The sequence below is a fragment of the Miniopterus natalensis genome, chromosome 2, assembly GCF_054644295.1.
Source record: "Miniopterus natalensis isolate mMinNat1 chromosome 2, mMinNat1.hap1, whole genome shotgun sequence".
In the NCBI taxonomy this organism is placed as follows: Eukaryota; Metazoa; Chordata; class Mammalia; order Chiroptera; family Miniopteridae; genus Miniopterus; species Miniopterus natalensis.
Window position 1 is genome coordinate 121,181,625 of NC_142082.1, and position 11,990 is coordinate 121,193,614.

Here is an 11,990-nt window from a genome sequence, read left to right on the forward strand (position 1 = left end):
ACATACTTTGTTACCTTCCTAAGTAAAAAAAAAAAAAAGGCATATTGTGTGTCGCTTTTCCAAAAAAATTGACCACAGTAACCTGTTTTTTGGTATCTCCTAAGACTATAGATCCCTATGACACAAACTGAAAAATACTGTTAGAGGAAATCAAAAAGCACTTTTGGAGTACAAGGAAACAGTAACTAGTTCTGTCTGTCAGGAGTTGCATTTAGAGAAGGGATGCTTGAGAGCAGAATCTAGAATGATGTGTAGGACTTCTCCAAGAAACCTATTGAGAGAACAGAGTTTCAAGTACAGGAAAGACAACCTAATGTGAAAGACAGATTAATAATAATGTAGTAGGGAATTTTAGTGAGTGTTCCACAACAAAGGTGAGTGAGAATGATAAAGTTTTAGGTGGTTGTAAGGATGGTTACCCTAAAGGCAACAGAGGCAGTGTGGCTGGTGCTTGAGAGCGTGAGCTTTGGTCTTCAGCACAAAGCTGAATATTTTTTTTCACATATTTTATGTAAAATAAATACCTGATAAAATATAGAAGGTGAAACAGAGGAATGAATGAAGAACAACTCCCATATTTTAAGTTGTAAGACTAGATAAATAGTAGAGTCATTAATCAGGCTAGAGATTACAGAAGAAATTGGTTATAAGAGAAAGAAAATAAATTCCATTTGAATTTTGAGTGTTAAAAAATAAGTAGATTCACATTTTGACATGACAGGCCTTGTAAACTATTATATTTTTTACATTGTTGACTTTTGGTGCATTTACAGTCTACTAACACCCCTATTTTCTTTTCATATGAACACTGGAAAATAATTTTGTCTCCTTGTTGCAGCTTATTAAAAGATCCTTTAAGCTTAATAATTTTAGCCACTCCATTTCCGTCCACCTCAGCCTTCTTAGGTCATGAACTTACTCGATAATTATGCCAACTATGCTGACTTATTAATGAACTCATGTTCACTCCTAGCTGTTACCACTTGCTTTTTTCGGAGGGGGGGTCATAAACCATCTGTTTAATCATCCCTTTTAGAGTTTTACAAAGAATTTACAGGTTCACCAGTTTAATTTATTTAGAATTTATCTTTTTCACCATGTAAAAACAAAATCTGAAAAAACATCAATTCTTTTGCCATTCTATTTTTTTCAAAGTTTAACTATAATTACTCTTACTGATCCTAAAATTAAGCATGTAGTCCTAGCTAGTCTGGCTTAGTGGTTAAAGTGTCGGCCCACGGACTGAAGGGTCCCAGGTTCAATTCTGACCAAGGGCACATACCTCAGTTGCAGGCTCGATACCCAGGCCTGGGTGGGGTCTGGGTGCATGTGGGAGGCAACCAATCCATGTGTCTCTTTCACACTGATATTCTCCCCCCCCCTCTCCCTCTTCTTTCCATTCTCTCTGAAAAACAATGGAAAAATATCCTCAGGGGAGGATTAAAAATAATTAAATAAAATATGTAAATTCCTTACATATGATAATAAATTAATTTGAGCTGGGGACTTGAATTCACTTGAAGTGGCTATCTACTTTGAGCATTGTGTCAAAGACTATCTAATATTCTCCTCAAACCAATTCCTCTTGCATACCAAAGAACACTTCCCAACCTCCCTTGCAGTTAAATTTGAACCATGTGACTGAGTTTTGACCAGTAAAATGTAGAGGCACATCTATATCTATCTATCTATCTATCTATCTATCTATCTATCTATCTATCTATCTATCTATCTATCTATCTATCATCTATCTATCTATCTATCATCTATCTATCATCTATCTATCTATCTATCTATCTATCTATCTATCTATCATCTATCTATCTATCATCTATCTATCTATCTATCTATCATCTATCATCCTCATCTATCTATCTATCATCTATCATCCTCATCTATCTATCTATATCTATCTATCATCTATCTATCTATCTATCTATCTATCTATCTATTATCTATCTATCTATCTATCTATCTATCATCTATCTATCTATCTATCTATCTATCTATCATCTATCTATCATCTATCTATCTATCATCTATCATCTATCTATCTATCTATCTATCTATCTATCTATCTATCTATCTATCTATCTATCATCTATCTATCTATCATCATCTATCTATCTATCATCTATCATCCTCATCTATCTATCTATATCTATCTATTATCTATCTATCTATCTATCATCATCTATCTATCTATCTATCTATCTATCTATCTATCTATCATCTATCATCTATCTATCTATCATCTATCATCTATCATCTATCTATCTATCTATCTATCTATCTATCTATCTATCTATCTATCTATCTATCATCTATCTATCTATCATCATCTATCTATCTATCTATCTATCTATCTATCTATCTATCTATCTATCTATCATCTATCTATCTATCATCTATCTATCTATCTATCTATCTATCTATCTATCTATCTATCTATCATCTATCTATCTATCATCTATCTATCATCTATCTATCTATATCTATCTATCATCAATCATCTATCATCTATCTATCTATCATCTATCTAATCTATCAATCATCTATCATCTATCTATCTATCATCTATCTATCTATCATCTATCTATCAATATGTATCTATCTAATCTATCTATCATCTAATCATCTATGATCTATCTATATCTATCAATCACCTATCATCTATCTATCGTCTCTCTGTCATCTATCATCATCTATCATCAATCTATCATCTATCGGTATCTTACAACTCACATCATAAAACCCTTGTATAATTTCCCTCTCTTTTCCTTTCTTCAGTGAACTTAGGCACCATGTAGTTAAGATATCAACAATACAAGGTAGAAGGAGCCTATAAAGCTGTCTTCTGCCAAGAAGAGTATAAGACCTACAGTGGACTGTGGACTTTGTTTTTATTCCAGCATAAACTGGTCTATCCTAATGGGAATTGATTATTTCCTTTTTAATATGTGCCTTTCCCTTTTATTTTGAAAAGATTTCCATTATTGAAGAAGATGAATGTAAAGATAAACAATGTGCTTTTCTTCTGTTATCAGTTAAATTTATATCACATTCCCTAAGCAATGAGTTTATTTCACTTTTGTTCTATTTGATCTATAATTCATTCATTCATTCAACATATATTAGCACATGCCATGGGGCAAGAATTGGTCTAGGTGACTGATAGAAAAAAAAAAAAAAAAGAAGGGTAGTGAAATAGGGAGTGTGAGGGTAAGGGTGGGATCTCAAAGTCTAAAATCGGGTGGAGAGGGAAGGCCTCCTTAAAAAGATGGGACTTGAACAATGACCGGTAGGATGTGAGGGTGTCGACCTTTTATTTTCTTTGAAATATTTTCTAAGTTTCACCATCTTGGATGCTTCAATTTTTCTGATTTTATTTATGTTCATTTTTATATTTATCTTCTTTAGGTAACCCTTCTACTTCTTTCTGGTGAACCATGTGACTTGTCACAAAAATAAAGGATTAAAAATAAGGATTGAATACTTATTAAACAAACATGAAGATAATCACTTTATAAATATCTAATTTAATCATCAAAAACCCAGTGAAATAGGTAAATATTATTATTCCCATTTACAGATGAGGAAATAAATGCTAGATTGCTTAGGTAACTTGCTCAAAATTACAGAGCTGGTGAGAGAGAAAATTTTCAAACCAAAACTCCAAAGGTTTAACCACTGCAGGTCTTACCACTATTCTATATATACTAACTTGTTTGTAAATATCTATTTGAAAAGCTTAAATTACCTGTGAATTTCATTTTAGTATGTTTACTTGTAATTGTAGAGTCAAAATTTCATATTTTGATCATCTAACACTTCTTGAACTATATTTCTCTTAAGACTATCCAGGCAGAAGAATTATGAAAACTTTTGTCAAAATATTTTATGGCTAAAGTCTACAGCACATTTCTAACTATCTTATTTGCTATTATAAATTTCAAAACGATGTAGTCATTTTCCCCTGAGGGACCCAGCCATACACTGATAAGTGTTGTGAGCCACTCTTCAGTGACCCTGGTTGAGATCACAGTGAGCACTAAAATAGGTCAGTTAGAAGCCTGATGGAGACCGAAGTCTATCTTTCTGTATGTGTGCTTGTGAATGTTACTAGAATATTGCTTAGAGATGCAACAGGTAACTTTTAACTCTGAAATTTAATCACCTGAAAACAAGAGGAGATTTCACAAGGAACAGCAGCACTAAAGCTATGTCTCAGGTGTTCAGGATGAGTCCTTGCACCTTGTAAGAAAATGGTCAGAGAGAATGTGATGAAAGGAGCTGGAAAAGATGGTCACCTCTTTGTAAACAAGTATCAAAAGTAAATTAATGTAAAAAAACCTCACAAAGATAAGGAAGCAGACCTTTAGAAAATATGAAGTTTCCAGTCTGGCAAGCTGTTTTCAAGGGCTCAGGCATGATCAGCTTTACATTTTACATGTATGTAATGTGGAATACATAGAGTGCTGGGAGCTATAAATGCTTCACTGTATACAGTGTCATGCAAGTTTTAAACAAATTCTCTTCCTTTATTATCTTTTTTAAAGTTTTTTTTTTTTTTTAATGTATCTTTATTGATTTCAGAGAGAGGAAAGGAGAGAAAGAGAGAGATAGAAACATCAATGATGAGAGAGTCATTGATTGGCTGCCCCCTGCATGCCCCCGACTGGGGATCGAGCCCGCAACCCGGGCATGTGCCCTGACCGGGAATCGAACCCCGATCACCTGGATCCTAGGTCGATGCTCAACCGCTGAGTCACGCCCGGCCAGGCCCCTTCCTTTATTTTCTTTTTTTAAAAATATGTTTTATTGATTTCAGAGAGAGGAAGGAAGAAGGAAAGAGAGAGAGAAACATCGATGAGAGAGAAACATCAAGCTGTGCCTCCTGCACACTCCCTACTGGGGAGCGAGCGGAAACCCAGGCGACATCCAGGGGCCTGAGAGATGCTCAGCCAACTGAGCCACAACAACTGAGCCCCTTCCTTTATTTTCAATGATTCCGTCTTGCAATAAAGTATCATTTCATTCCAGTATTCCCACTTAAATCCAGTATAAAATATAAAATATAAGTAAAATAAATCAAGATATATCAGTTACTCTCCTGTTAGTGAAATAGTAGACTTTGAATGCCATTGCTACATCAGGCTGTTTTATTAATTAGTAGATTATTATTAAGAAATTATCACCTGGATGAAAAAGGTAAAGAGATTGAGAAGATTGGTAGTTAGAAAATAGTCATGGGGATGTAAAGTACAGCATAGAAAATATAGTCATTAATATCATAGTAACTATTTATGGTGGCACTTGGATACTGGAAATATCAAGGGGAACACACTGTAAAGTGTAGGATTGACTAACCAGTATGATGGACACCTTAAACTAATACAAAATAATATTGAGTATAAATTGTAATTGAAAAATTTTTTTAAAAAGAAAAGATTGTCATTTTTTTATTTCTTTAAAGAAATACAAAAAGGTAAGAAAATATTTCTGATTGAATGGAAGGGGGGGTGTGGGGGGGCAGACTGGCCAGCCACATTCACTGCTAAGAACTTGGTGTGGGATAACGTATGATCTTCTACACTTGTTAACATCTACACAGGATGGTTCTGCTACCTGAGAGCGTGCATTGTGCCATATGGCAAGATGTTTCTGTACCTTTAAAAGTAAGATCCGCACAACATAGATACCATGTAATTATGCAGCAGCAATGAAACTCTCAGGGACGTTTCATCATGTTACAAATCGGGGAATAAGTGAATCATAGTTTATAAGATGAATTTTTATGAAGAGGTACTCAATCTTAACAGATTCATTTTGAACTGTCTGCGCTTCTAGAGGAAAAAACATGTTTCATCCTAAGAAAGGTTATGTGTTTATCCTTGCATTGTATTTAATTTTTTCCAGACTTTCACATATATATTACTGAGACATATAGATAGAGATCATTTACATTACTGATAAATGCTTCATGAAATATATAAAGATAAATGCTCATTTTAATATTACCTTACTTAAATATACACAGCTACCAGCACAGGCTGCATTTACCTCAAGATATATATCCAGATTTTATTGATGAAATAAGTAGAGAATAAAATGTATTATTCAAAACTGTATCACAAGCCTTATATGCAACATTTTAAAGAAAAGAGACAATAACATAGAGAAATTCTGTCTGTCTCCTATTCCATTCTTATCTCTTAAATAAAAGGATTTAGTAAAACAAAAAATATCCAAAACATAAATGTCACATTGAGGAAAACTCTCCAATAGTGAGCAAACTAGAGGTGTTAGCAGAGGGCTTGTACTGTGTGAGTGTATAGATTCATGTGAATAATATGCATTGAATATTTACAATGATCCACTTTTCAGTCTTGAAGCTGAGACATTGCCAATAAAGCAACTGAGACTCACCATTGGATTATTTTACAAAGGAGACAACTTCACATTTTATATATGTGTTTATAGACACATACATGCCTATACATATATGTGCACAAACAGGCAACTTGAATCAGAGCCTTATCGAAATCTATGACTAAATTTCTGAGGGCAATGACAGAACGTTTTGTTCACCACTCTATCTGAGCATAGTAAACTCTTCATAAACACAATAAACTGACTTACCAAGTCAGGCAGCATTTTGCCTATATTTATTTTTAAAATGCTTACTTTAATTGCTTTTTTTTTTTTTTTTTTTGCATTATACTGCTAGAATCTTAACAGCCTGACATTTGTGTCTTTTTCACAAGTGTATGCCTAGCACTTAACAAGTATGCCTTGCACGTAGCAAATTCTCAAAAAGTTTGCTTGAATGACTAAACCTGTAGCCAGTAGTGCTCACGGCCATAGCTAGATAAGATGGTACAGTGATCTGACAGAGTCCTTCTTGGTGGTTTGTGACCACCCTAATGATTTAGCTCTGTACTAGACAATAGCTTTTGTAATCCTTTTTTAATGGCATGAATTAGTCCTATTAAATTATTTTATTTATTATGAAATTATTTTCATTAAGTTGATTTATTATTAAATTATTTCAGATCAAATGTCACCTACTCTGTGAAACTTTGGCTACCTTCTACCTCTTTCTTCCACAAGCAGATTATATTCTCCCCCTCACCGCTGTAGAAATACACATTATGAAATATGAATCAATAATGCCTAATTTTCCCTACTCTTAAATACCTCCATCAAATCACTCTCTCATTCATACATACAACTCATCCTGCATGACTCAGATTCTGAGAGCAGCTCAGGAGAATTTCTTCAACTGGTATTAATGGCATTATAAGACATGCCACATGAATATTCTTTCTTAAATCAAATTTTAAATGAATATGTCAGCTCATATGTAATTGCTGCATGCACAAATAAAAATGTTATGCTAATATACACATTCCAAGTCTCCTAGACTTTCAAATAATATTACACGTTACTATAGTGACATATTTTTTTATTCCTTTGTCCACTTCAGAATCAATTTGTGATATCCTTAAGTATACCCACATCACAGTAAAAGTAGAAATTTAGAAATATGAGGTGCAAATTAGTTAATGTATAACGACAAAAAATGCAGAATGTTCTTGTGCCACTGTATGAAAAATAATTTTGTCTAAAATCTTAGCTTTCATCTAACTTCTCAACATATAAGAAAAGTTAATGAAAATGATTTCACAATCTTGCTCTGTGAACAGGGATATATTACACTTATTATCCAAGCTACTGTGGATTTCATTTCACTACATGTAGTTCCTGTATATTGCTTTTGCTTGGCAAGAAGTCATATTCTTACTATTCTTGGATTTTTTAATGTCACTGTTTGTGTTATATTCCATAATGAATGGCATAGTAATACAATGAAATGGTTGATAAAACTGGAAAAATAATAATAATATGACTAATTGCCAGACATTTATTAAGCAAAACAGACACTGATAATAAGACTGAGTCAAAACCCATACCTTAGATATTGCACAGATGTATGCTTGAATGTGAGAAGGTCAGTGAAACTTACTGAGAATGTCAAATGAGTTCATTTGCTAACTCACTAGCAAGAGATCGATTGTTTCTTTAAAATGAGTTGTATCCTATTTTTCAATTTCTTAAGGTTATGTTATAAAGGAATCAAAGTATTATTCTTCAATGTTATAGTTATAAAATTTGTTATTAATTAGTAATTTAATGTGTCAGCTTGGGATGTATAAATATATAAATATTATTCAAATCTTAAGTTAATAGATTGAACCTTGAAATTGTTAAGTTATTATGAAATAGTGTATATGGCTCTATTTCCACGGGCTTGCTAAACACCTATAATATATTAAATTGTAGTCAAATTTCAGTTCCAAAATACTGGCTTTTTAATTTTATTTTAAGAAGTTTGCTTAATAGATTTGATTGTTGACATGAAGCATCCCCACTATCAATGAGGCAGAGCTGCCCCTATCCACAGCTGGAATAGATCTACTTCTTTAAAAATGAGAAGCGGCAGCTGCAGGGAACGTAAATTGTGCAACTGATTTGATTTTGCAAACCAAACACAGTCTTCGTGTTATGATTTAGATTGCTAATTAGGCCTAGCATAATCAAAGAAACTTTGGAAGAAAATAACTCTGGATTCATCTTAAATTCTACACCTTCTGAGATCCCCTCATAGCATTTCCCACATTTTTCAAAACCAGCATATCTCAAACTGAATGTCTTGAACAACAAAGGCTGATTTGCAAACAATGTGCGTTTGGGTGAATGTGTCGGTGTCAGACTCCTCTTACACCTGAATAAAGGGAGAAGTCAGAAAGAAGAATCTCAGTCCATCTGTGACAGCTGCGTCTCAAGAACTATGCAGACAAAAAGCATTACCTTTATTATTCTGTATCGGGTGCCAGCAAACTTTTTGTAAAAGGCCATAGTAAACATTGTAGGCTTCATGTAGGCTCCAGGATGCCACGACTCAACTTTCCTTTCAGGGGGAAAGCAGCTATAGGCAATATGTAAACAAACGGACATGGCTGAGTTCCAATAAACTTTATTTACAAAAACAAGTGATAGGTCAGATTTGCCAACCTTTGGTTTATTTAATTCTCAGGAACAAAAATTAATGATAACCTACGCAGTAGTAGTAAATGTGACTGTTGTCAAACCAACACTGTGTCATATGTATTTCACATCTGACATGTTATGTATAGAGAGAATCTGCATATATGGTAGGTATATATGTATAAGTATGTGCAAATGTGTGTGTGTGTGTGTGTAGAGAGAGAGAGAGAAAGAGAGAGAGAGAGAAAGTGAACATATACAGAACACCTTTTATAAAGTATGTGCAGGATAAGAGGGGAAAATGAGAAAATATTATGAAACAAGCCAAACCTTGACTGATGGAATAAGAGCAACTATATTAGAAAATTAATTAATTGTATATGTTTATAGTAATTTGTATGCAGGCGTTTAATCAATCAACATACATGTTGAGTATAGTTATGAACTGACAGCCCTTCCAGTGTTAATAGAAATAAAAGAAGTAAATCATTCTTGCCTTTCAGAAACTCACAATATAACTGCCATAGATGCATATATCACATCAGTACTACTGACAACAATGGTTATTGAAATTGAGAAGGAAGAAAGAGAATTGGAAGCTGTGTGATGGTAGTGAAAGGCTTTTAAAAGAAAACAGGCTTTGAAATGGACTTTGAAATATGAGTAACATGGATTAGATTTATCTTAGGGGGAGGGGAATATTATTTAAGGTGGTACAGAAACACTGAGCATGGGTAATGGGGTAGAAAATTTCAAGCTGGGCTAGTATGGGAGATATGAATTTTAAAAGTAGATTGGGGTGCAATTGGAAAGAGCCTTGAATATCAACAAGTAAGTTTTTTTTAATCTACTTTTTATTTTTTTAAATATATCTGTATTGATTTCAGAGAGAGGAAAAGAGAGGGGGAGAGAGAGAGATACAAACATCAATGATGAGAGAGTCATTGATCAAGCCCGCAATCCGGGCATGTGCCCTGACCGGGAATCGAACCGCTATCGCCTGGATCCCAGGTCGATGTTCAACTGCTGAGCCACACCCGGCCAAGCCAACAAGTAAGATTTAACTTTATTCTGTAACCCATGTAGACACAGTTATTGATCAGAGAGGCAACTCAATGAAACTGCTTTCAAGGTGATTACTCCTGCTGGGGATGGATAAAATGATGAACCCAGAAGGTGGAAGAAGACAGTCAGGCTGATTGGGAAGGTGGTTCCAAGATGAGTTGAGAGTGATTGAGATAGTGTGGTGGCAATGCCAGTGGAACTGAAAAATATGTCTTACTGACCTAGTCTAAAGGAACTATGATAACACCTGGCGTTTCATTTACTTAATGCAAATTTACTGTTATGAGCCTGGGAATATGCTAAGCAGTGACATTTTTACTTGCATTCATATGTGTTATCTTATGGAAAAGAAAAAAGAAAGAAAAAAGATAAAACCTGCCAAATGCTTGGGACTCTGACGTGAAATGTCTAACATACCACACCAGTAATTGTTTAAGGAAAAACAGCCCTAACAATAACAAACACATTTTTAAATAAAAATATTTGAAGAAATGCTAACAAAATTTTTTAAAAAGATGCTTTCGAGCTGGACTTGTCAGAGCTTTTAATATACTATTGTGCACAGTGACTCTCCACACCAGGCACGCTTCGGGCTCAGTGTTTGCATGATTTCCTAGGAGTTCTCTGCTCAGGGTCATTCTCTCACTTCATTCAGGACCCAGCTCAAGCAGCCTCCTCTGAGGCCTCCCTCAGGATCGCGACAGTGCACGATCTCTTGTCCCCAAGTTAAAATGCCGAGGGAACATTCCTGTGCAAAGTTCTACCGTGAAGAGTGCACTTGGGCCTCTGGTTTAGGGGACCTACCACCGCTTGATCTTCGGCCCCTTGCCCCCTAACGCGATCGGCTTCATTTCGTGCTGCTGGAAGCAAACTGGCGGGCTTGCCCCCCCAGCCGCCCCCGGCCCGGCCGCGTCGCGCTGCCTGGTGCCACACAGGCTTCACCCTGTGCTTCTGCTTCTCAGGCAAAAGGGCGCATCACTTCTTCATGTACCACAGCTGCCTGACAGCGTTAGGACAACCTAGGCCCCGCACACACTCTGCATCGCTGAGCTGTACTAAGACCTGCTGCAGTGACTACACACTGTCTGAATTCTTTAGTCCCATGTCGAGTCCCAAGTTGCCGTTTCATTGTACACAAGCCTTATAATACCTTTAAATATTGTGTTTAGAAGGATGAATTTTATCAGCATCTAAGAGTCGCACACCATGGATAATTTCCTTCTCATTACATCTTCAGCTTGGTGCCTCTGCTCTGCCAACGACGCTGGTTTGCCAGGGCCGAGTGGCTGGGTGGGTTGGAGCATCAGCCTGTAGACCAAAAGGCTGGGGGTTTGATCCCCAGTTAGGGCGCAGACCTAGGTGACGGGTCCGATCTCCGGTCGGGGCATGTGCGAGAGGCAACTGATCAGTGTTTCTCACATCAATGTTTCTCTCTCTCTCTCGCTCCTTTCCTCTCTCTCTAAAATCAATAAAAATATGTCTTTGGGTTAGGATAAAAAAAAAATGTTGGTTTAAGGTTTCTTCTTTCAAGTTTTTTGTAGCAATAAATCAGTTCTCCTATGTGGCAACATCTACTGCCCCTTTCACTAGTAAAAATATCAATGCCCAATCCTCCGTTTAACCTGTAATTGTCTTATTCCTACTCATGGTTTGTGGTTGCTTCCCTTTTTACATACGTATTTTAAAAGGAAGTCATATCACATTCCCTAAACCCCTGCACCAACCAAGTCTCGTTCCTTGCCTACGTCCCTGTATATACTTATTACCCTCAGCTAAATAAGGCAAGAAGTGCGGTACACACATGCTTGAACTCACTTAAAAACAGAGAATGATTCAACAGGACTTCACGCATTCTGTGCTCCTGGAATACTGGG